General features: G+C 46.8%; 1 pseudogene; it reads left to right on the top strand.

Moving 5' to 3' along the window:
- LOC135057208 (zinc finger protein 27-like) overlaps positions 1–23,992 on the top strand; it is a 145,708-nt pseudogene that overhangs the window by 78,169 nt on the left and 43,547 nt on the right.

Raw genomic sequence — 23,992 nt, 5'->3', positions numbered from 1 at the left:
TATGGCTTATAGATATATTGTACTATTACCAGTATCTTTATCCCACACCTTGTGTCATCATCGGTGGCACCTACTACACGAAATACATCTTTCTCTAACGTCCTAAGTGGATGCTGGGGACTCCGTCAGGACCATGGGGAATAGCGGCTCCGCAGGAGACAGGGCACAAAAATAAAGCTTTAGGATTAGGTGGTGTGTACTGGCTCCTCCCCCTATGACCCTCCTCCAAGCCTCAGTTAGGTTTTTGTGCCCGTCCGAGCAGGGTGCAATCTAGGTGGCTCTCCTAAAGAGCTGCTTAGAAAAAGTTTTTAGGTTTTTTATTTTCAGTGAGTCCTGCTGGCAACAGGCTCACTGCATCGAGGGACTTAGGGGAGAGAATTTCAACTCACCTGCGTGCAGGATGGATTGGATTCTTAGGCTACTGGACACCATTAGCTCCAGAGGGAGTCGGAACACAGGTCTCACCCTGGGGTTCGTCCCGGAGCCGCGCCGCCGACCCCCCTTACAGATGCTGAAGATTGAAGGTCCGGAAACAGGCGGCAGAAGGCTCTTCAGTCTTCATGAAGGTAGCGCACAGCACTGCAGCTGTGCGCCATTGTTGTCACACACTTCACACCAAGCGGTCACGGAGGGTGCAGGGCGCTGCTGGGGGCGCCCTGGGCAGCAATATTTAATACCTTTATGGCAAAAGAATACATCACATATAGCCATTGAGGCTATATGTATGTATTTAACCCATGCCAGATATCTAAAACTCCGGGAGAAAAGCCCGCCGAAATAGGGGGCGGGGCTTATTCTCCTCAGCACACAGCGCCATTTTCCTGCTCAGCTCCGCTGTGAGGAAGGCTCCCAGGACTCTCCCCTGCACTGCACTACAGAAACAGGGTAAAACAGAGAGGGGGGGCATTTTTTGGCGATATTTTGATATATTTAAGCTGCTATAAGGAACAACACTTATATAAGGTTGTTCCCATATATATTATAGCGCTTGGGTGTGTGCTGGCAAACTCTCCCTCTGTCTCCCCAAAGGGCTAGTGGGGTCCTGTCTTCGATAAGAGCATTCCCTGTGTGTCTGCTGTGTGTCGGTACGTGTGTGTCGACATGTATGAGGACGATGTTGGTGTGGAGGCAGAGCAATTGCCGATAATGGTGATGTCACCCCCCAGGGAGTCGACACCGGAATGGATGGCTTTGTTTATGGAATTACGTGATAATGTCAGCACATTACAAAAATCAGTTGACGACATGAGACGGCCGGCAAACCAGTTAGTACCTGCCCAGGCGTCTCAGACACCGTCAGGGGCTGTAAAGCGCCCTTTACCTCAGTCGGTCGACACAGACACAGACACTGAATCTAGTGTCGACGGTGATGAAACAAACGTATTTTCAAGTAGGGCCACACGTTATATGATCACGGCAATGAAGGAGGCTTTGCATATCTCTGATACTGCAAGTACCACAAAAAGGGGTATTATGTGGGGGGTAAAAAAACTACCTGTAGTTTTTCCTGAATCAGAGGAATTAAATGATGTATGTGATGAAGCGTGGGTTAACCCAGATAGAAAAATGCTAATTTCAAAAAAGTTATTAGCATTATACCCTTTCCCGCCAGAGGTTAGGGCGCGCTGGGAAACACCCCCTAGGGTGGATAAGGCGCTCACACGCTTATCAAAACAAGTGGCGTTACCGTCTCCTGATACGGCCGCCCTCAGGGATCCAGCTGATAGGAGACTGGAAACTACCCTAAAAAGTATATACACACATACTGGTGTTATACTGCGACCAGCCATCGCCTCAGCCTGGATGTGCAGTGCTGGGGTCGTCTGGTTGGATTCCCTGACTGAAAATATTGATACCCTGGATAGGGACAGTATTTTATTGACTATAGAGCAATTAAAGGATGCTTTCCTTTATATGCGAGATGCTCAGAGAGATATTTGCACTCTGGCATCGAGAGTAAATGCGATGTCCATATCTGCCAGAAGGAGTTTATGGACGCGACAGTGGTCAGGTGATGCGGATTCCAAACGACATATGGAAGTATTGCCGTATAAAGGGGAGGAATTATTTGGCGTCGGTCTATCGGATCTGGTGGCCACGGCAACTGCCGGAAAATCCACCTTTTTACCTCAGACCCCCTCCCAACAGAAAAAGACACCGTCTTTTCAGCCGCAGTCCTTTCGGTCCTATAAGAACAAGCGGACAAAAGGACAGTCATATCTGCCTCGGGGCAGAGGAAGGGGTAAGAGAGGGCAGCAAGCAGCCCCTGCCCAGGAACAGAAGCCCTCCCATGGTTCTGCAAAGCCCTCAGCATGACGCTGGGGCCTTACAAGCGGACTCAGGAGCGGTGGGGGGTCGACTCAAGAATTTCAGCGCACAGTGGGCTTGCTCACAGGTGGACCCCTGGATTCTGCAGGTAGTATCTCAGGGTTACAGGTTGGAATTCGAGAAGTCTCCCCCTCGCCGGTTCCTAAAGTCTGCTTTGCCAACGTCTCCCTCAGACAGGGCGACGGTATTGGAAGCCATTCACAAGCTGTTTTCTCAGCAGGTGATAGTCAAGGTACCCCTCCTACAACAGGGAAAGGGGTATTACTCCACGCTATTTGTGGTACCGAAGCCGGACGGCTCGGTAAGACCTATTCTAAATCTGAAATCTTTGAACCTGTACATACAAAAATTCAAGTTCAAGATGGAGTCACTCAGAGCAGTGATAGCGAATCTGGAAGAAGGGGACTTTATGGTGTCCCTGGACATAAAGGATGCTTACCTGCATGTCCCAATTTGCCCTTCACATCAAGGGTACCTCAGGTTCGTGTTGCAAAACTGTCATTATCAGTTTCAGACGCTGCCGTTTGGATTGTCCACGGCACCTCGGGTCTTTACCAAGGTAATGGCCGAAATGATGTTTCTTCTGCGAAGAAGAGGCGTATTAATTATCCCTTACTTGGACGATCTCCTGATAAGGGCAAGGTCCAGAGAACAGCTGGAGGACGGAGTAGCACTAACCCAACTAGTGCTGCAACAACACGGGTGGATTCTGAATTTTCCAAAATCTCAGTTGACCCCGACGACACGTCTGCTGTTCCTGGGAATGATTCTGGACACGGTTCAGAAAAAGGTGTTTCTTCCGGAGGAGAAAGCCAGGGAGTTATCCGAACTTGTCAGGAACCTCCTAAAACCAGGGAAAGTGTCTGTGCATCAATGCACAAGAGTCCTGGGAAAGATGGTGGCTTCTTACGAAGCGATTCCATTCGGCAGATTCCACGCACGAACTTTTCAGTGGGATCTGCTGGACAAATGGTCCGGATCACATCTGCAGATGCATCAGCGGATAACCTTATCGCCACGGACAAGGGTGTCTCTTCTGTGGTGGTTGCAGAGTGCTCATCTGTTAGAGGGCCGCAGATTTGGCATACAGGACTGGGTCCTGGTGACCACGGATGCCAGTCTGAGAGGCTGGGGAGCGGTCACACAGGAAAGAAACTTCCAGGGAGTATGGTCAAGCCTGGAGATGTCTCTTCACATAAATATACTGGAGCTAAGAGCGATTTACAATGCTCTAAGTCTGGCAAAACCCCTGCTTCAGGGTCAGCCGGTGTTGATCCAGTCGGACAACATCACGGCAGTCGCCCACGTAAACAGACAGGGCGGCACAAGAAGCAGGACAGCAATGGCAGAAGCTGCAAGGATTCTTCGCTGGGCGGAAGATCATGTGATAGCACTGTCAGCAGTATTCATTCCGGGAGTGGACAACTGGGAAGCAGACTTCCTCAGCAGACACGATCTACACCCGGGAGAGTGGGGACTTCATCCAGAAGTCTTCCACATGATTGTGAACCGTTGGGAAAAACCAATGGTGGATATGATGGCGTCCCGCCTCAACAAAAAACTGGACAGGTATTGCGCCAGGTCAAGAGACCCTCAGGCAATAGCTGTGGACGCTCTGGTAACACCGTGGGTGTTCCAGTCAGTGTATGTGTTCCCTCCTCTGCCTCTCATACCAAAAGTACTGAGAATTATACGGCAAAAGGGAGTAAGAACGATACTAGTGGCTCCGGATTGGCCAAGAAGAACTTGGTACCCGGAACTTCAAGAGATGCTCACGGAGGATCCGTGGCCTCTACCTCTAAGACGGGACCTGCTTCAGCAGGGACCGTGTCTATTCCAAGACTTACCGCGGCTGCGTTTGACGGCATGGCGGTTGAACGCCGAATTCTAGGGGAAAAAGGCATTCCGGAAGAGGTCATTCCTACACTGGTAAAAGCCAGGAAGGAGGTGACTGCACAACATTATCACCGCATTTGGAGAAAATATGTTGCGTGGTGTGAGGCCAGGAAGGCCCCCACGGAGGAATTTCAACTGGGTCGATTCCTACATTTCCTGCAAACAGGATTGTCTATGGGCCTCAAATTGGGGTCCATTAAGGTTCAAATTTCGGCCCTGTCGATTTTCTTCCAGAAAGAATTGGCTTCAGTTCCTGAAGTCCAGACTTTTGTAAAAGGAGTACTACATATACAGCCCCCGGTTGTGCCCCCAGTGGCACCGTGGGATCTTAATGTAGTCTTGGATTTTCTCAAATCCCATTGGTTTGAGCCGCTCAAATCGGTGGAGTTGAAGTATCTTACATGGAAAGTAACCATGCTACTGGCCCTGGCTTCAGCCAGGAGAGTATCAGAATTGGCGGCTTTATCATATAAGAGCCCATATCTGATTTTCCATACGGACAGGGCAGAACTGCGGACGCGTCCTCATTTTCTGCCTAAGGTGGTGTCAGCGTTTCACCTGAACCAGCCTATTGTGGTGCCTGCGGCTACTAACGATTTGGAGGATTCCAAGTTGTTGGACGTGGTCCGGGCATTGAAAATATATATTTCAAGAACGGCGGGAGTCAGAAAGTCTGACTCACTGTTTATATTGTATGCACCCAACAAGATGGGTGCTCCTGCTTCTAAGCAGACGATTGCTCGTTGGATTTGTAGCACAATTCAACTTGCACATTCTGTGGCAGGCTTGCCACAACCTAAATCTGTCAAGGCCCATTCCACAAGGAAAGTGGGCTCATCCCGGCGGGCTGCCCGGGGGGTCTCGGCATTACAACTCTGCCGAGCTGCTACTTGGTCAGGGGCAAACACGTTTGCAAAATTCTACAAATTTGATACCCTGGCTGAGGAGGACCTTGAGTTCTCTCATTCGGTGCTGCAGAGTCATCCGCACTCTCCCGCCCGTTTGGGAGCTTTGGTATAATCCCCATGGTCCTGACGGAGTCCCCAGCATCCACTTAGGACGTTAGAGAAAATAAGAATTTACTTACCGATAATTCTATTTCTCGTAGTCCGTAGTGGATGCTGGGCGCCCATCCCAAGTGCGGATTGTCTGCAATACTTGTACATAGTTATTGTTACAAACAAATTCGGGTTGTTATTGTTGTGAGCCGTCTGTTCAGAGGCTCCTACGTTTGTCATACTGTTAACTGGGTTCAGATCACAAGTTATACGGTGTGATTGGTGTGGCTGGTATGAGTCTTACCCGGGATTCAATATCCTTCCTTATTGTGTACGCTCGTCCGGGCACAGTATCCTAACTGAGGCTTGGAGGAGGGTCATAGGGGGAGGAGCCAGTACACACCACCTAATCCTAAAGCTTTATTTTTGTGCCCTGTCTCCTGCGGAGCCGCTATTCCCCATGGTCCTGACGGAGTCCCCAGCATCCACTACGGACTACGAGAAATAGAATTATCGGTAAGTAAATTCTTATTATTTTGACTTCGATTCCCACAATCCTTCAAATTCCACATTTGCTTCGAAACACCCACATACCCCCAAATTGCCCACTTATCTCTCCTCATTCCTAAAATAATAAAAAAAGTTCTCACAATTAGTAAAACATGGCATCACTAAATAAATGACAGCAATTTACAGGGACTGCAGGAGAGAAATTAAAATGAACAGATTTGTAACATACAATGATATTTGACAACTTTTTTTTTTTTTTTGCAAAGTTTAAAGCTGCATTTTTATTTTCTAAAGTCATCGCTTGTCTGGTTTGGCCTTTAAATTCCACAGCTAAAATCGGTGATTGTGGCAAATTGCTGTTTGTTACCTTTCCCTCTGGGTCTTAATGTCTCCCAAACAGTGAAAAATGGGGGAATGTTTTAATAGCAGACATGTGTGGTTTGTTTGTTGGCTGGTGTAAACCATTAAGATGGGCAAAGTTCTGGTTATAGAGCTAAATGAGAATGAGCCCAGGCGCAAGAAGAAGTCAGCCCAATCCTAACCACTAAGTATCTGCCCAATCAGATAACAGGAATAGAGTGATTTGTCGCCCTTGATCCACCACTTTTTTCTATACAGTCCCAAAGTTTTGGTTATATTTATGATACCCACACAACTGCATTTTCCTGTGACACATAAGCATGCTTCGTATAACTTTCTGTACTTATGTTCATTTTGTAACGTCCCCTTTGGAAAGAATAATACCCCTTTCAGACATATGACCCGTGAATTTCCCTTCTCAGTCCCGGGTTTTTCATCTCTGAAAAATCCTGGGTTTTTGCTGGAGACCCCTTTCACACTAAACCTGAGACCTGGGAAATTCCCAGGTCATAAGCCTGGTCTAACCTGTCAGCCAGGGCAGACCAGGCTACTCTCATGTCACACATAAATACACACACACACACACACACACACACGTCACACTTGTACATGTATTACACACACATGTCTTTTACACATACACATGTCACACTCAAACACATACATGTAATATACACACACAAACTCACACTCACCACAACAGGTCGCCTCTCTGTTTTTAGGTGCTTCTACAACTCACTGCAGCAGACGTCGCACGTTCCCTCATTCACTCTGGCCCCCTCCAGGCAGCCCCGCCCCTTCTAGTCGGTCCACCGTCAATCAAAGGCATTTGTGTGCGAGCCAGTAGCAGATTCCCCTAAAGTCCCGGGAAAAACCCTGGTCAATTGCAGGGTTGGGGCCTTTCAGAAATGCCAAAATCCCGGGTTGATGCGCGTTCATGTGCAAAAATACGGGATTTTGGAGGATGTCTGAAAGGGGTATAAGAGTCCACCCAGACAAGAATCACCTGGGTAAGTTTGGGAGAGTGATCAGAGCTGGGTAGCTGAGAGGGTGAGCGAATCCTGCGCTTTCACAGTGAGGGAGAAAGGCAGGGGGCAGATGAGGGAGAGGCAGCCTGCAAGTAGACAGTATATGAGCTAGAGAAATGATGTAGCACTACCGAGCCCAGCCAAGGGCTGTAAATTGCAATCTGAAAGAATAATAGGGCTTTTCAGGCTAATGGTGAAAATGTGAGAATTGATCTGCTCGGCATGTTTTTCGCTTTGCAATTACTCCTTAAGAACAGTGCAGGAGGAGTAAGGAGATATACATAGTTATTTACACATTGCAAGTTGTGCTGGAGTGTAAATAAAGATCAAATGTTTGAAATGAAGAAATGAGCTGTCACCAAGCTTGTTCCAGCACCGTAATGTGCTGCACTGCATTCGTCACTCCTGTGTCTACATTGTGCGACTGTTATAGCTGCATGTATAATTACCACCCCCACCCATGAGCTACCCACAGTAGAGGAAAGTGATGGAGTTGTGCTACCTACAGTACATAGGGACCTCACAACCCGTGCACAGTGCCGCGGTTATACTATTACACATGTTAAATTACTGCTTCTTGTAAGACAGAAAAGAGCCCATTGATCAAAAATTAAGGTCTGTGTCTCTTCGTAAGTCAGAGGTTCTCAAACTCGGTCCTCGGGAGCCAACACAGTGCATGTTTTGCAGGTAACCCAGCAGGTGCACAGGTGTATTAATTACTCACTGACACATTTTAAAAGGTCCACAGGTGGAGCTAATTATTTCACTTGCGATTCTGTGAGGAAACCTGCAAAACATGCACTGTGTGGGCCCCCGAGGGCAGAGTTTGAGAACCTCTGTCGTAAATAGTGGAAGTTTTACCCACATTCTTGTCAGCCACCTGTGGTTCCCTCTGACAACACCAGCGCAGCCATAATCTAAATGAAACAAAATGAGGAAGGGGGGGGTTTCTTCAAAATGTATTTATTAGATTTTGTAGAATTGTACAGAGGTTGCATGTAACAGACACAACAAAAATATAACAGGTTGTTCCTTCCAAGATCGATACAACATATGATAATCCAGGAGATAAGATAAAGCATAATAAATTCAAAGTAGGTATTGTTTAGACTTTAGACTGTGATGGAAAACAATCCTTGTATAAACATCATGTCTTTTCAGTGTGTCTAACAATACAAGCAGGGCCGGTTCTAACCCTTGTGGCGGGCCGGGCGAAAATAGGGGCGTGGCAACATAAAGGGGCATGGTCAGATATGCCCCCTGTAGAGTTGTGCCCCCGTTTGTGCCCCCTGTACAGTTGTGCCCTCGTTTGTGCCCCCTGTAGAGTTGTGCCCCCGTTTGTGCCGCTTACAAAAAAAATTTTTATGAATTAATACTCACCATCCCCGCTCCTGATTCCTGACCGCTGCTTACCTCCTCCGGCCGCCGGCGCCGCTCCTCTGATCTATGGGAGAGACGTCATGACGTCTCTCCCATAGCACAGCATAGACACTAGAGGTCAATTATGACCCCTAGTGTCTATGTGCCGCTCCCACAATGCCATGCGGTGCATCGCGCACCGCACAGCTGTGACAGCACAGCATCGGGGGGCACCACCAGTAGCGAATCTTGCTACGGCGGCGGCGCCCTCCAGGCAAAAATCGCGTGTGCCCGTAGCAAGATCCGCTACTGAATACAAGGTACCTTAGTACTATTCAATAGAAACAGATAGAAATAAAGAGAAAGAGAAGGGGAGACAAATACACGGGAACAAAAAAATAGGAAAAGAATATCAGCGCGAGGGAGGGGGGGAGGTGCGTGGGGGGGTTTCCAGTTGTAACTCAATGCATGGTATGTGGTCAATGTTAATACCAAGCAGCAACATTTTCAATACGGCTACAAAGGACATGGTCGTATCTTACAATTTCTCTATAAATAATAACAGCAGAATGCCATGTGAGTGTAGTAATTTGGAAGCATATAATTATATCGTTCCGAAACATTAACATTTTCAGATAATTTCCTATAATGAAACCAATCAGTTTGCTCAAATATTTTAAAGACTGTAGTTTTAGTATCCTATGACATAGATTCGAGATAAGGTCCCCATTTACGATAAAATCTCACCACTCCCGTCTCCACATCAGGCAAAGTAGCATATCTATCAAAGTACAATGTTTTTAGAAGCATATTATGTACAGCTTCTAGTCTGGGACTAACTCTTGAGATCCATAGCGTCATCACCAATCTTTTCGCCATCGTCACCAGTAATATCAGGAACGGGCGTAAATCAGAGACAGGTGAGCCTAAATCCCAGTTTCGGAAATCTGCAAAAAGCAATGCATAAGGATCTAGCGTGGCTCTACAGGAGAATGTCTGAGTTATGTAGTTAACAATTTTGTTCCAGAATTTCTTAATGACTCGGCACGACCACAAATCATGCAAAAGTGTCGCTGAAGTAGCTCCACATTTCAAACAGTGGTCCGTTTCACCAGGCACATAATGCTTCCTCTGCGCCTGGGAAACGTAAGCTCTATGTATAACTTTCAAGTGAGTTTCTTGTAACGAAACGGAGTGGAGAGACTTCATCACAAAAGCATGATTCTTAAACATATCTTCGCCAGTAATGTCTGAATCTAACTCTGTACGCCAAGGAGTACACATTTTGTTCCAAATTGACGGGGTGGTCGTCTGAACAAGGTCATTATATAGGTATCTCGTCTTGTAGGGGATAGTTTTAACTAGGTTCAGTAAAGCTACTAACAAGTCAGTGGACGAGGAAGGTAATTGTACACCATATAAAGACATGACATAATGTTTAACCTGGAGATAGGGGTATAGATAGTGATCTGATATGCCATATCTATCTTTAAAGACAGAATAAGATAGTAGCTTACCACCAGGGTCAAATACGGGTGGTCTTCAGTATGCCGAATGTCGGGATCCCGGCGCACATTATACCGGCGCCGGAATCCCGACACCCGGCATACCGACAGCTATTCTCCCTCGTGGGGGTCCACGACCCCCCTGGAGGGAGAATAAAATAGTGTAGCGCGCCACCGTGCCCACAGCCTGGCGAGCGCAGCGAGCCCGCAAGGGGCTCATTAGCGCTCGCCACGCTGTCGGTATGCCGGCAGTCGGGCTCCCGGCGCCGGTATGCTGGTCGCCGGGAGCCTGAGCGCTGGCATACCATACTACACCCTCAAATACATCGGATGTAATTCAAAGGCCTTTGGTTTTCAACCGAATAAAGGTGGTCATTCCGAGTTGTTCGCTCGCTAGCAGTTTTTAGCAGCCGTGCAAACGCTATGCCGCCTCCCACTGGGAGTGTATTTTAGCTTAGCAGAAGTGCGAATGAAAGGATAGCAGAGCAGCTACAAAAAAATTATGTGCAGTTTCAGAGTAGCTTCAGACCTACTCAGCGCTTGCGATTACTTCAGACTGTTCAGTTCCTGTTTTGACACCACGAACACGCCTGCGTTCGCCCAGCCACACCTGCGTTTTTGCTGGCACGCCTGCATTTTTTCGAACACTCCCTGAAAACTGTCAGTTGACACCCAGAAACGCCCACTTCCTGTCAATCACTCTGCGGCCAGCAGTGCGACTGAAAAGCTTCGCTAGACCTTGTGTGAAACTACATCATTCGTTGTAATAGGACGACGCACGTGCGCATTGCGCCGCATGCGCAGAAGTGCCTTTTTTTGCCAGATCGCTGCGCAGCGAACGAAATCTGCTAGCGAACAACTCGGAATGACCACCAAAAACCAAAGAATCCATACCGGGAGGAAATTGTGGATTACCCCAAAGAGGTATCACAGGTGAAAGAGTGGGGTTCCTGTCAAGAGTCTTGTTGATTGCCCACTAAGAGCTATAAGTATCCCTAAAAAATATATTATGAAAAATGTGTTGTGGTATGGACCGCCGCGGTGTGTGCAGTAGTGCTCCTGGAGAATAGGGAAAACAAAACATACAGTCTAGTGCATACACCGAGAACTGATCTCTTTCCAGTAACCAATCCGTCATGTATCTGAAATATATAGAGTGAGAGAATTTAATGAGGTCTGGCAACCCTAAACCACCATCCGACCTGGGAAGATGGAGTTTGGATCGTGCGATCCTAGGACGTTTGGAATTCCATATAAAGGCGGAAAAACCCCTATATAATGTTTTCACATCCGAATCGGATATTCGGATAGGTAACATCTGCATAGTATACATAACCTTAGGAAAAATTACAGATTTAAGCACTGCAATCCGGCCCATTAATGATAGTGTCAAGGATTGCCAGGAATCCAGTAATTTGAGTACTGAAACTATCAGAGGCTTCAAATTTAAAGAGTAAAGTTTAAAAATCCTTCTCGGCATATGCACCCCTAAGTATTTAAAATGCGATGTAACTACTTTGATATCTCCAGTCAACGACGGGGACATATCAGAAGCGCCTAAAAACATCAGTTCTGATTTATTCGTATTTATTCTGTACCCAGAGATTATCCCAAATTGTGCAATAATATCCAATATTATTGGTAATGAGTGAGAGGGGTTAGATATGAATACGACCATATCATCGGCAAATAAAGCCAGGCGGAGGTCAGTAGAACCCATCATAATGCCTTGGTAAAGAGGTGATTGCCTCAGTGCAATAGCTAGCGGTTCCAGTGCCACCGCAAATAACAGTGTGGAAAGCGGGCATCCTTGCCTCGTTCCCTTTTAAATCGTAAAGGAAGATGAAAGATATCCATTGCACAACACTCGGGTCTCCGGGTCAGTATATAGTAATTTTAAAACTTGTACAAAACTTTCTGGGAAACCAAAACGAGTCAAAGAAGCAAACAAATGATCCCAATGGATATTATCGAAAGCTTTCTCGGCGTCCAACGCCAAGATTGCTTCCTTTGACACATACCCAGGTGTGTGGGAATTCACAATCATTGCTAATACCCGTCTTATATTAAGAGTAGAGCTCCTACCAATAATAAAACCAGTTTGGTCTTTGTGCACTATATGTGGCAGAACATGCTTTAACCTGTTGGCCAAGATTTTAGCGAGGATTTTGTAATTGGAGTTTAGTAACGATATAGGCCGATACGAGCTGGGGTCCGAGAGATCTCTGCCGAGTAATTATGGCCGAGTTAAAATAAGATGGAAGCGGCTCCAAATGCATAATTCTATTAAAACAGTGAGTCAATAACGGGATTAATTTGGAAGAAAGAATTTAAAAAAATTCCGGTGGGTACCCATCGGGGCCCGGAGCATTACCATTTTTTTATTTTTAATCACCTTGGATACTTTCTCTTCAGAGATTGGTTTAGTTAAAAATGATAGTAGGTCTGGTGAGACCTTGGGGTTCGGCAAGTAGGCCCAGAATCTGTTTACTGCGGAATCCATGGAAGAAGGAGGTTTAGAGTATAAAGAGGTATAATAAGTAGACATAACTGAAGCTATCTGTTCATTAGAATTTGTTAAAGTAGAATCTACTACTTGACGCAGGGGCCTAACAACCATCGGGGCCTTATGACCTTTTAAAATATTGGCCAACAATTTACCACTTTTGTTACCAAATTTGTAAAATCTCTGATCTTTTCTAAAAGAGAAGGATGATTCCATTTAAGCTAGAAGGCCATCAAAATGAGTCTTCGCTTCTATGTAAAGCAATCTATTAGTATGCGTAGGATTAGTCTGGTAAATTCGGAACAAATTAGTCAGGGCAGCTTGTGCTAGAACATGATCTTTCCTAAGAGATTTACGGAGGGACTCTAGACGATCACAAAAGGAGGTCCTAGTGCAAGTGTCCACGGACTTTTAGCTAATGTGTGTATAGGGATCAGCTGCGCTGGGGCCAATAGGATTTGGATGTGGTGTTCATATATGGGGCAGATAGCTTTGAGAGACATTGGAACTTTGAGTTGACCTTGAGAAAGACCCGGGGAGGGTCGTAACGCGTGGGTACTCTATTCCTGGACTGACCTCAAACGTGGGCGATGAGGAGTACAGACTGACCCGACCTTTGAAAGAATCCTGTGGTTGAGGAATCCCGGAGCTGCAGCCTGGTGATACACTCCGTTTAGACATCTGTCTATGACAATCATACGAGCCCGTTTTCTTCAAAGAGCCGGTAATTAGCCAAGACTTCCACCGACACTCAGGGTGTCAGCCCCAGCACTATATTGTCTCCACCACATTTATGTGGTTCTGTGTTGGAAACTTGTTTTAATACATGTTTCTCTAACGTCCTAGTGGATGCTGGGAACTCCGTAAGGACCATGGGGAATAGCGGGCTCCGAAGGAGGCTGGGCACTCTAGAAAGATTTATGACTACCTGGTGTGCACTGGCTCCTCCCACTATGACCCTCCTCCAAGCCTCAGTTAGATTTCGTGCCCGGCCGAGGTTGGATGCACACTAGGGGCTCTCCTGAGCCCTTAGAAAGAAAGTATAGTTTTAGTTTTTTTTATTTTCAGTGAGACCTGCTGGCAACAGGCTCACTGCAGCGAGGGACTAAGGGGAGAAGAAGCGAACTCGCCTGCTTGCAGCCGGATTGGGCTTCTTAGGCTACTGGACACCATTAGCTCCAGAGGGATCGACCGCAGGCCCAGTCCTTGGTGTTCGGTCCCGGAGCCGCGCCGCCGTCCCCCTTACAGAGCCAGAAGCAAGAAGAGGTCCGGAAAAACGGCGGCAGAAGACATCAGTCTTCACCAAGGTAGCGCACAGCACTGCAGCTGTGCGCCATTGCTCCTCATGCACACTTCACACTCCGGTCACTGAGGGTGCAGGGCGCTTGGGGGGGGGGGCGCCCTGAGCAGCAATAAAAACACCTTGGCTGGCAAAAATACCACAATATATAGCCCCAGAGGCTATATATGTGGAAAATACCCCTGCCAGAATCCAGAAAAAAGCGGGAGAATAGGCCGCGGAAAAGGGGCGGAGCTATCTCCCTCAGACACACTGGCGCCATTTTCCTTCACAGATCCGCTGGAAGGAAGCTCCCTGGCTCTCCCCTGCAGTCTACACTACAGAACAGGGTAAAAACAGAGAGGGGGGGGCACTAAATTTGGGCGCAATTACATATATAATATAAAAAGCAGCTATAGGGGACATAACTCAGTTAGTCCCTGCATTATATAGCGCTCTGGTGTGTGCTGGCATACTCTCACTCTGTCCCCCCAAAGGGCTTTTGTGGGTCCTGTCCTCATTCGGAGCATTCCTTGTGTGTGTGCGGTGTGTCGGTACGGCTGTGTCGACATGTTTGATGAGAATAATGATGTGGAGGCGGAGCAGATGCCTTTAGAAGGGATGTCACCCCCTGCGGGGCAGACACCTGAGTGGATGAGCTTATGGAAAGTAATGAGTGCACGTATAGACTCCTTATATAAGAAAATCGACGACATGCCAAATGTGGGACAGCCGACTTCTCAGCTCGTGCCTGCCCAGGCGTCGCAGGGGTCGTCCGGGGCTCTAAAACGCCCGCTACCTCAAGCAGACCCAGATGTCGACACTGATACTGACACCAGTGTCGACGACGATGAGTCAAATCTGATGCCCACTAAGGCCATTCACTGTATGATTGAGGCAATGAAAGAGGTGTTAAACATTTCTGATATAACTACAGGTACCACTAAAAAGGGTATTATGTTTGGAGAGAAAAAACTACCCGTAGTTTTTCCCCCATCAGATGAATTAAATGAAGTGTGTGAAGAAGCGTGGGCTTTCCCTGATAAAAAATTGGTAATTCCTAAGAAGGTACTAATGGCGTTCCCTTTCCCGCCAGAGGATAGGTCACGTTGGGAAACACCCCCTAGAGTGGATAAAGCGCTCACACGTTTGTCTAAAAAGGTGGCACTACCGTCTCCGGATACGGCCGCCCTCAAGGAACCTGCTGATAGAAAGCAGGAGGCGATCCTGAAGTCTGTATACACACACACAGGCATTATACTTAGGCCAGCTATTGCGTCAGCTTGGATGTGCAGTGCTGCCGCTGCATGGTCAGATAAACTGTCAGAAAATATTGACACATTAGACAGAGACACGATCCTGTTAACCATAGACCATATAAAAGACTCAGTCTTATATATGAGAGATGCACAGAGGGAAATCTGCCGACTGGCATCTAAAGTAAGTGCATTGTCCATTTCTGCTAGGAGAGGCTTATGGACTCGCCAGTGGACAGGAGATGCAGATTCAAAAAAGCACATGGAAGTGTTACCATATAAGGGTGAGGAATTATTTGGGGATGGTCTCTCGGACCTAGTTTCCACAGCAACGTCTGGGAAGTCAGCATTTTTACCCCATGTCCCCTCACAGCCTAAGAAGGCGCCGTTTTATCAGGTTCAGTCCTTTCGGACCCAGAAAAACAGGCGTGGAAAAGGCGGGTCTTTTCTGTCCAGAGGCAGAGGTAGGGGAAAAAGGCTGCAACAAACAGCAGGTTCCCAGGAGCAAAAGTCCTCCCCCGCTTCTTCTTCCAAGTCCGCCGCATGACGGTGGGGCTCCACAGGCGGAGCCAGGTACGGTGGGGGGTCGCCTCAAAAATTTCAGCGATCAGTGGGTTCGCTCACAGGTGGATCCCTGGATCCTGCAAATAGTATCTCAGGGGTACAAGCTGGAATTCGAGGCGTCCCCACCCCACCGGTTCCTAAAATCTGCCTTGCCGATTGCTCCCTCAGACAGGGAGGCGGTGCTAACGGCAATTCACAAGCTGTATTCCCAGCAGGTGATAATCAAGGTACCCCTACTTCAACAAGGCCGGGGTTATTATTCCACACTATTTGTGGTACCGAAACCGGACGGTTCGGTGAGACCCATTCTAAATTTGAAATCCTTGAACACATACATAAAGAAATTCAAGTTCAAGATGGAATCGCTCAGGGCGGTTATTGCAAGCCTGGACGAGGGGGATTACATGGTATCCCTAGACATCAAGGATGCTTACTTGCATGTCCCCATTTACCATCCTCACCAGGAGTACCTCAGATTTGTGGTACAGGATTGCCATTACCAATTCCAGACGCTGCCGTTTGGACTGTCCACGGCACCGAGGGTATTTACCAAGGTTATGGCGGAAATGATGATACTCCTTCGAAGACGACTACTGTTCCTGGGTATGATTCTGGATACAGTCCAGAGAAAAGTGTTTCTCCCGGAGGAGAAAGCCAGGGAGTTGTCATCTCTAGTCAGAGACCTCCTGAAACCAAAACAGGTATCAGTGCATCGCTGCACGCGGGTCCTGGGAAGGATGGTGGCTTCTTACGAAGCAATTCCCTTCGGCAGGTTCCATGCCAGAATCTTTCAGTGGGACCTGTTGGACCAGTGGTCCGGATCGCATCTTCAGATGCATCGCTTAATAACCCTGTCTCCGAGAACCAGGGTGTCTCTACTGTGGTGGCTGCAGAGTGCCCATCTTCTAAAGGGCCGCAGGTTCGGCATACAGGACTGGGTCCTGGTGACCACGGATGCCAGCCTTCGAGGCTGGGGGGCAGTCACACAGGGAAGAAACTTCCAAGGACTATGGTCGAGTCAGGAGACTTCCCTTCACATAAATATTCTGGAACTAAGGGCCATCTACAATGCCTTAAGTCAAGCAAAATCCCTGCTCCTACACCAGCCGGTGCTGATCCAGTCAGACAACATCACGGCAGTCGCCCATGTAAATCGACAGGGCGGCACAAGAAGCAGGATGGCGATGGCAGAAGCCACAAATTTTCTCCGATGGGCGGAGACTCATGTACTAGCACTGTCAGCAGTGTTCATTCCGGGAGTGGACAACTGGGAAGCAGACTTCCTCAGCAGACACGACCTCCACCCGGGGGAGTGGGGGCTTCACCCAGAAGTCTTCCAGATGCTGGTAAACCGTTGGGAAAAACCACAGGTGGACATGATGGCGTCCCGTCTCAACAAAAAGTTAAAAAGATATTGCGCCAGGTCAAGGGACCCTCAGGCGATAGCTGTGGACGCTCTAGTGACACCGTGGGTGTACCAGTCGGTTTATGTGTTCCCTCCTCTGCCTCTCATTCCAAAGGTATTGAGAATAATAAGAAAGCGAGGAGTAAACACGATTCTCGTGGTTCCGGATTGGCCAAGGCGAGCGTGGTACCCGGAACTTCAAGAGATGCTCTCAGAGGACCCGTGGCCTCTACCGCTCAGACAGGACCTGATACAGCAGGGGCCCTGTCTGTTCCAAGACTTACCATGGCTGCGTTTGACGGCATGGCGATTGAACACCGGATCCTAAAGGAAAAGGGTATTCCGGAAGAAGTCATTCCTACGCTTATTAAGGCCAGGAAAGATGTTACGGCAAAGCATTATCACCGCATATGGCGGAAATATGTTGCATGGTGCGAGGCCAAAAAGGCCCCAACAGAGGAATTTCAACTAGGTCGATTTCTGCATTTCCTGCAAGCAGGAGTGAATATTAAAGTAACATTAAAGTACAGATCTCGGCTCTGTCGATTTTCTTTCAAAAAGAACTAGCTTCAGTACCTGAAGTTCAGACTTTTGTAAAAGGAGTGCTGCATATTCAGCCCCCGTTTGTGCCTCCAGTGGCCTAACAACCATCGGGGCCTTATGACCTTTTAAAATATTGGCCAACAATTTACCACTTTTGTTACCAAATTTGTAAAATCTCTGAACTTTTTTAAAAGAGTAGGATGATTCCATTTAAGCTAGAAGGCCATCAAAATGAGTCTTCGCTTCTATGTAAAGCAATCTATTAGTATACGTAGGATTAGTCTGGTAAATTCGGAACAAATTAGTCAGGGCAGCTTGTGCTAGAACATGATCTTTCCTAAGAGATTTACGGAGGGAAGACATATAGGAAATTAATTCACCCCTAATCCCTACTTTGGCTGTTTGCCAAAAAAGCAGCAGGTTTTCAATGTTATCCAGACTAAATGCATCCCACATCGACACCAGTTTCTGCCTAAAGCTAAGGGAAGTGGAGATAGCCGTCAGGAATCTCCATGATCTACAAGGACTGGTTTCAGCATAAGTTTTAAAAACACACCACACCAGAGCGTGGTCCGATAAGCATATGGGTTCCATGTTGACTTCACTAATTCTATCTAACGCAGTGTGAGAACTAAAAATATAATAAATTCTGTACATTAGGCCAGTAACGGGCGATAAACAAGAATACGCTTTGTCTGTGGGGTAGTATAGTCTCCAGAGATCAAGTAGCTGGAGATGCCTAGTAAAATGGGATATTCCCAGTTTTGGGAGCTGGAGAGGGGATCTCCTTGGGGTCTGTCTATCTAGAATAGGAGAAGTAATTAGATTAAATAGATTAAAATCCCCCCCCCCCCCCCCCTCCCACTAACATCATAGCATCTCCATAATGGAGTAGTTTGGCAATCAAAATCTGAAAAAAAGATTTAACATAAACATTCGGAGCATAAACAGAACATATTATTTTGGTATTTGCTGTAGAAGTTTCAGTGATGAGATAACGCCCTTTAGGGTCTGCTTCAAACCTAATCAACTTAATGGGTATGTGCTTTTTGACCAAAATAGCTACTCCCCTAGCCTTAGAGTTATGTGGAGCTACTGAAAGAACCTTCCATTGTAACTTGTTAAGTTAGATTCCACCTTAGTCAGGTGCGTTTCTTGCAGTAGTAGTATGTCTATTTTTAATCTATTATCATAAATTAGGATTTTCCGTCTCTTGGAAGGGGAGTTTACTCCTCCAATATTCCAAGTCATTATGTTCAGAAATGCCATGTCAAAGTATTAAAAGAGTGGTATACAATTTTACCGCTTAGATCATATATAAAAGAAAGAACACACACCACTTGCCAAATTACAGTAATATCGCAAAGGGTAAAAACACGAGGAAAGGTACAGGGGGGAAAGAGAAGAAAGAAAAAGAAGAAAGAATAATAAGAGCAACCGTTCCAGGGCTGAGGAATCACCAACAGGTGATACTAAACCCATGCCTGAACTTCCGGGGTAATACATACTTAAATACAACATATTAACCTTATAGTAGCCAAATATCTAAGCTCCTCACCGGCAACATCCAATATTTGTCACGTCTAGCAAAGTTTGAGGATCCGGCAGCTGAGACTTGCCCGAGGAGGTAGTTGGCTGTGGGTGAACAAGATGAGGGGGTTGGATATAGTTCCTTTGCATGGGACACGGAGCAATGAAGAACGTAGGCGGGGTTGAGAGTCAATGAATAGTATTTATTATGTACAGGGCTGAGGTAGAGAACTGTGGCTGGAGCACGATGGTTAAAGAACGTAGTTGCGGAAAAAGAACTGCAGGTTGTGGCTTGAAAGGTGAGATTGTGAATAATGAGCTGCGGAACTGTGGATAGTGGTTTACAGACGTGGCTGGAGGCAAAGTACTGTGGACTGTGATTTGAAAAACGAGACTGTAGATGATGAACTATGGAACTGTGGATGGTAGTTTAAACGTGGCTGGAGACAAGGACTGTGGACTATGGTTTGGAGGATGAGGCTGAAGATAGCAATCTGCAGGTTGTGGTCGGTGGTACAAAGACATGGCTAATGAAGTAGATCTGTGGAGTGTGGCTTGAAAGACGAGGCAGAAGACTCAGGGCCGACTGTGCCCAAAGAGTCTTACTGGACCAGGTTTTCCAGGAGCGCTTCCACAGGCAGTAGCAGGTTAGAAACGGCAGGACTGCAGCAGCAACAGAGAACCGACCAAGCAGGATCAGGAGTAACCAGAATACGACAAGGATCCTGGGAGCACATGCTAAAGCACCTTCAACAGGGTTGTAACTTGAAGCATTGGCGTCCCTGTCCTAAACCAGCCCCCTTTTATAGGGAGAGCTTCCCCTGGATTGGCTGGAAGAAACAGGAACTATGCTTGAAACTTGGTCTCCAACATGACGGCGCCCAGTGATGCAGACCTTTCTGCAAAGCCACATTGCTCACTGCCTCTGGTCTCCTAGCAACGGCTCAGCAAGAGCGACCCGCTGTAGCGGCGTCCCGCCGCCTCGAGCGGACCCCCTCACCGCCACCACTGCTGCCCACGGATCCAGCGCAGCAGCCCACCTCCGCCGCTGCCCGCACACCGCCAGAGAAGCCCGCCCCGAGGCCCCAGCGTACCAGTAAGACTCCGGACGCTGACCATATTTGAACGAAAGATACCACTTAGTGATAAAATTATAAAATCAGTCCAAGGGGGTGGGGGGTGGGGAAGGGGGGAGGGGCATAAAGGCAGGGAGGAATGAATACAATCAAAACATCTCTAATTCCCCTTAAAGAAGAGGAAGGTCAACAGAAACAGAGCATCGTGCATCACATTAACCCTCATCTTATAACAGTATAATAGGAAGCAAATAAAACGTGAGCAAAACAAAGTTATCAATAATAGAAATCACGTACATCAGCATATACACAGATATATGTGAGATATTATACTTGGAGCAAAATTGTAAAATAAGTCTTAAAAACCAAATAAAAGAAAGCAATAATAAAATAAATAATAAAGAGGCCTGCTGGGGGGCGTGGCTTGACACAGCATGGTGTAGGCAGCTTCCTATCTCCTGTTTCCCTGGTGTTCTCTGGCTGAAAATTTCTGCAGGAGTGCAGTACCCCCCTCTGCTCCTGCAGTGTGAATTTTGGGATCCTCTGTACCAAGAGTCCTAACTTACTGGCTGGTGAAGTCTGTGACTGGATCCTGAGGCAGACTCTGCTCTCAGTGTAGCTGTTTCTCCTGCTGCAGCTCTGCCCTCACTCAGCTGCTGGGGCCAGTGTGCTCAGGGCTGGTGAGCTTATATTATACACAGCACACATTCCACTGCCTGTCCCCTTCTCCCCTGGTGCGGATATTACTGAGCACATAGTATTACAGAGACAACACTCCCTGTGAATTTGGGACAGAGCTTTAACTATAACCATAGTGCAGGGAAGAGCACTGTATGCCTGGCTCCCTCTCACATCTAGAACACATTTGCTGGACTCACACGCCTGCGTTCTTTGGATGAGTCGAGCTCCTGTGTGTATAGCTCTGCTCCCTTTCTACCAGTGGATCTTCCTCTTGCTCCTACAGTATATTGCTTCTTCCCCCTGCAGCCATGTTTAATCCTGTTCATACTTCTGGACATTCGGTCTCAATCATCCTGAAGGCTATTGCGGAATCCGAGCAAAGGGTTCTTAATATGTTTGGAGTAGAGACTGTTGCAGTAACTGGTTCTCCTGTGGGGTCCACCTGCCCGCCGGTGCTGCTACCCTCGGAACCTTTGGGGGAGCTTGTATCTGTGGGGCCTGCTGCTCCGCTACAGTCGATGCTTAATGCTGGAGGTTCCTCCGACGAACGCATTGTGAACAAAATGGGGGAGTTGCGGATTCTTCCTGCGCATATTCACCGTTATTTGCAGTGGGTGATGGAGCGTGGGAGGTCGGTGACTGCCTCCGTCTCATCGTTGGTGACTGTATGAACCTTCATTGCAATTTTCTTTGAGGGTCCGCAGTGTGACCTCCTTGATAATGGGGGAGAACGGTATTGTATCACTTCGCAGTTAGTTGTGGTGTTTGGGAGAGGGATGGTTCTCCATTCTACATTTACCGTGAAACTGTGGCCTATCCTCTTATCTATCTGGCTAATGCTGTGCAGGATGGTTGATGACTCCACTACTTTCCTGACTACGGCTCGTGTACCGCTAAATGACTTGATTCCAGAGTGGGCTTATCCTCCGGACTGATTTTCTTTCTTTCCAAGTCTGTGTGATACCTCACCGGTTACCGGGTCCTTGGCTGTGTTCTATTTTATTGTTGATACTTTCTTAAATACTATGTTCTATTCTGTTTTTTGTATGTCTTACCATTGATATAAATTCGTTATTTGATGGTTCTAAGATATGTTTTATTTGACCATCACTTATTTAAGGGTTACATATCCCTATATACTGTTGTATCTGTAGGGTGCTGCCAGCACTGTTCCTTATATTTCCGGGTCGCTTATCATATCTCCATATTTGCATATTCATTTTTTATTTTTATTTTTTATTCTCATATGAGGGAGATCTACTCTATTTACTGTTCGGCCATATTTCTTCTTTTTTTTTATTTGCCCCAGTCACTTATTTTTTTTCATTTATCCTGGTATTAGGGAAGGGAGGGAGGGGGGTGTTAGACAGTTAGGTCACGTAGTTCAATGGGGGGTGGGGGTGGGGGGGTTTGGGGATCCAGGTATACCTAGGTTGGGGATAGGCTATACAGGGTGGGGGGTTTTGAGGTGGTTTGTTTTGGGGGGTTTTGTTTTTTGTTCTGTATTGTAGGGATTTTTGTTTTCTCTCTATGAGCAGCAGAGGTCTTAGGATTTTAATTATTTCTTATCTTTTTTTTTCTTCTGTATACTCAGGCAGGTGTTTTATCTATAGTTTGCAGTGCCAATACTTTTGTATTTTTCTACGCCTCATGGGTCAGTCTTTTTTTATTTTATTTTATCATTTTATCCTCAATGTGTGAGTTCGCATGGCGCCCGTGGGCTCTTACTCTTACTGCTTATTGCTATAATGTGGGGCGTATTGTATATCCTGTACTATTAGACGTGTATTGCAATTGTATTCTGTGTCTCCTGTGTGACCGTACTTCTGATTGCATCCTGCATACTTTACTATACCTGCCGGTATTGTTTGTTTTATATGTATACTTTTTATTTTTTTTATTTCATATTATTCTTTTTGGGATGTTCATTTAAAACTTTCAATAAAAAATACGCAATTTAAAAAAAAAAAAAGAGGCCTGCTGGAGGAAGATATCCCAACCCATGTGAGATAAATGTCAAATACTTCCAACAATAACATGGAAAGTATAAATAGTCAGGGGGCGTAACACAAGCGAAACTGAGTGCAGGAGGCAAGGTCCTTGAAACAAGAAGGCATAGGCCTGTCACACAAAAGAGCATAGAAAGTAATTTCACACTGTCTGGGATGACTTAAGGTGAATGAGAGCGAAAGCAGGTAAAACATCACCATGAGCCATTACGATCATCTCGAGGAGAACTGGTAGCCCCGTTATCTTCATCACAGTAAGCCTGGGCATCCTCCGGGTTCAGGAAATCAACATATGAAGAGCCTTCAAAAATACGCAGCCGTGCGGGGTACAGTAGTGCAAATTTTTTGCCTTGAGAGATTAAATGCGTGCAAATAGACGAAAACGCCTTTCTGGCCTTAGTTAACTCTGCAGAATAATCTTGAAATAAATGAATGGTATTTCCTTCCCATTTTAAGTCACTGTGTCTACGTGATGCCCTCCAAAGAGCTTCCTTATGCAGAAAGTAAAGGATAAGAAATAGAACTACGCGAGGACGGGCACCAGGATGTGTGCGTATTGGTCCCACATGATGAACCCATTCTATGACCATGTCCACACATTCCTCTTCAACATTCAGTAAAACTGGTAGCGTAGATTTTATAAAATGGAACAAATCAGGACCCTTAATTGTCTCTAGAAGACCCACCACTCTCAGGTTCTGCCTCCTCGACCGATTCTCGAGATCATCTAATTTATTTATAACTTGACGCTGCATGCGGTCTTGTTTAGCTTGTGCCACCAGGAGTGTGACCACATCAGCAAAAAGTATCCCCACTCTGTGTTCAGTCTCCGTTACTTTTTTGGTGAGACTGGACAGTTGGCTGGTAATATGAGCCATCTGTTCCTTAAGGAGCGGGCCCATTGCCTCCCTGATAGCTCCTATCATCTCCCCATATGTGACCGGGGAATCAGGAGGGGGTACAGCTCGGTTTGGGGATCCCCTGGCAGCAGTATCTTGATCTTGCAGACCCAAAGTAGGAGAAGACAGTGCGGAGCTTACTTAGTCTCCGGAGTCAGCCGCGTCTGGCGCCATTTTGTGACCTCTACTCTGTCTGTGCTGCCACTGGCGTTGTTTCTGTCTCGGAATCAGGGGAAATAAATATTTCTCCAACCGCCGTA

Source organism: Pseudophryne corroboree, chromosome 3 (genome assembly GCF_028390025.1).
Source record: "Pseudophryne corroboree isolate aPseCor3 chromosome 3, aPseCor3.hap2, whole genome shotgun sequence".
Lineage (NCBI taxonomy): Eukaryota > Metazoa > Chordata > Amphibia > Anura > Myobatrachidae > Pseudophryne > Pseudophryne corroboree.
The sequence above is the reverse complement of the archived record's forward strand: the minus strand, read 5'-3'. Positions and strand labels throughout refer to the sequence as shown.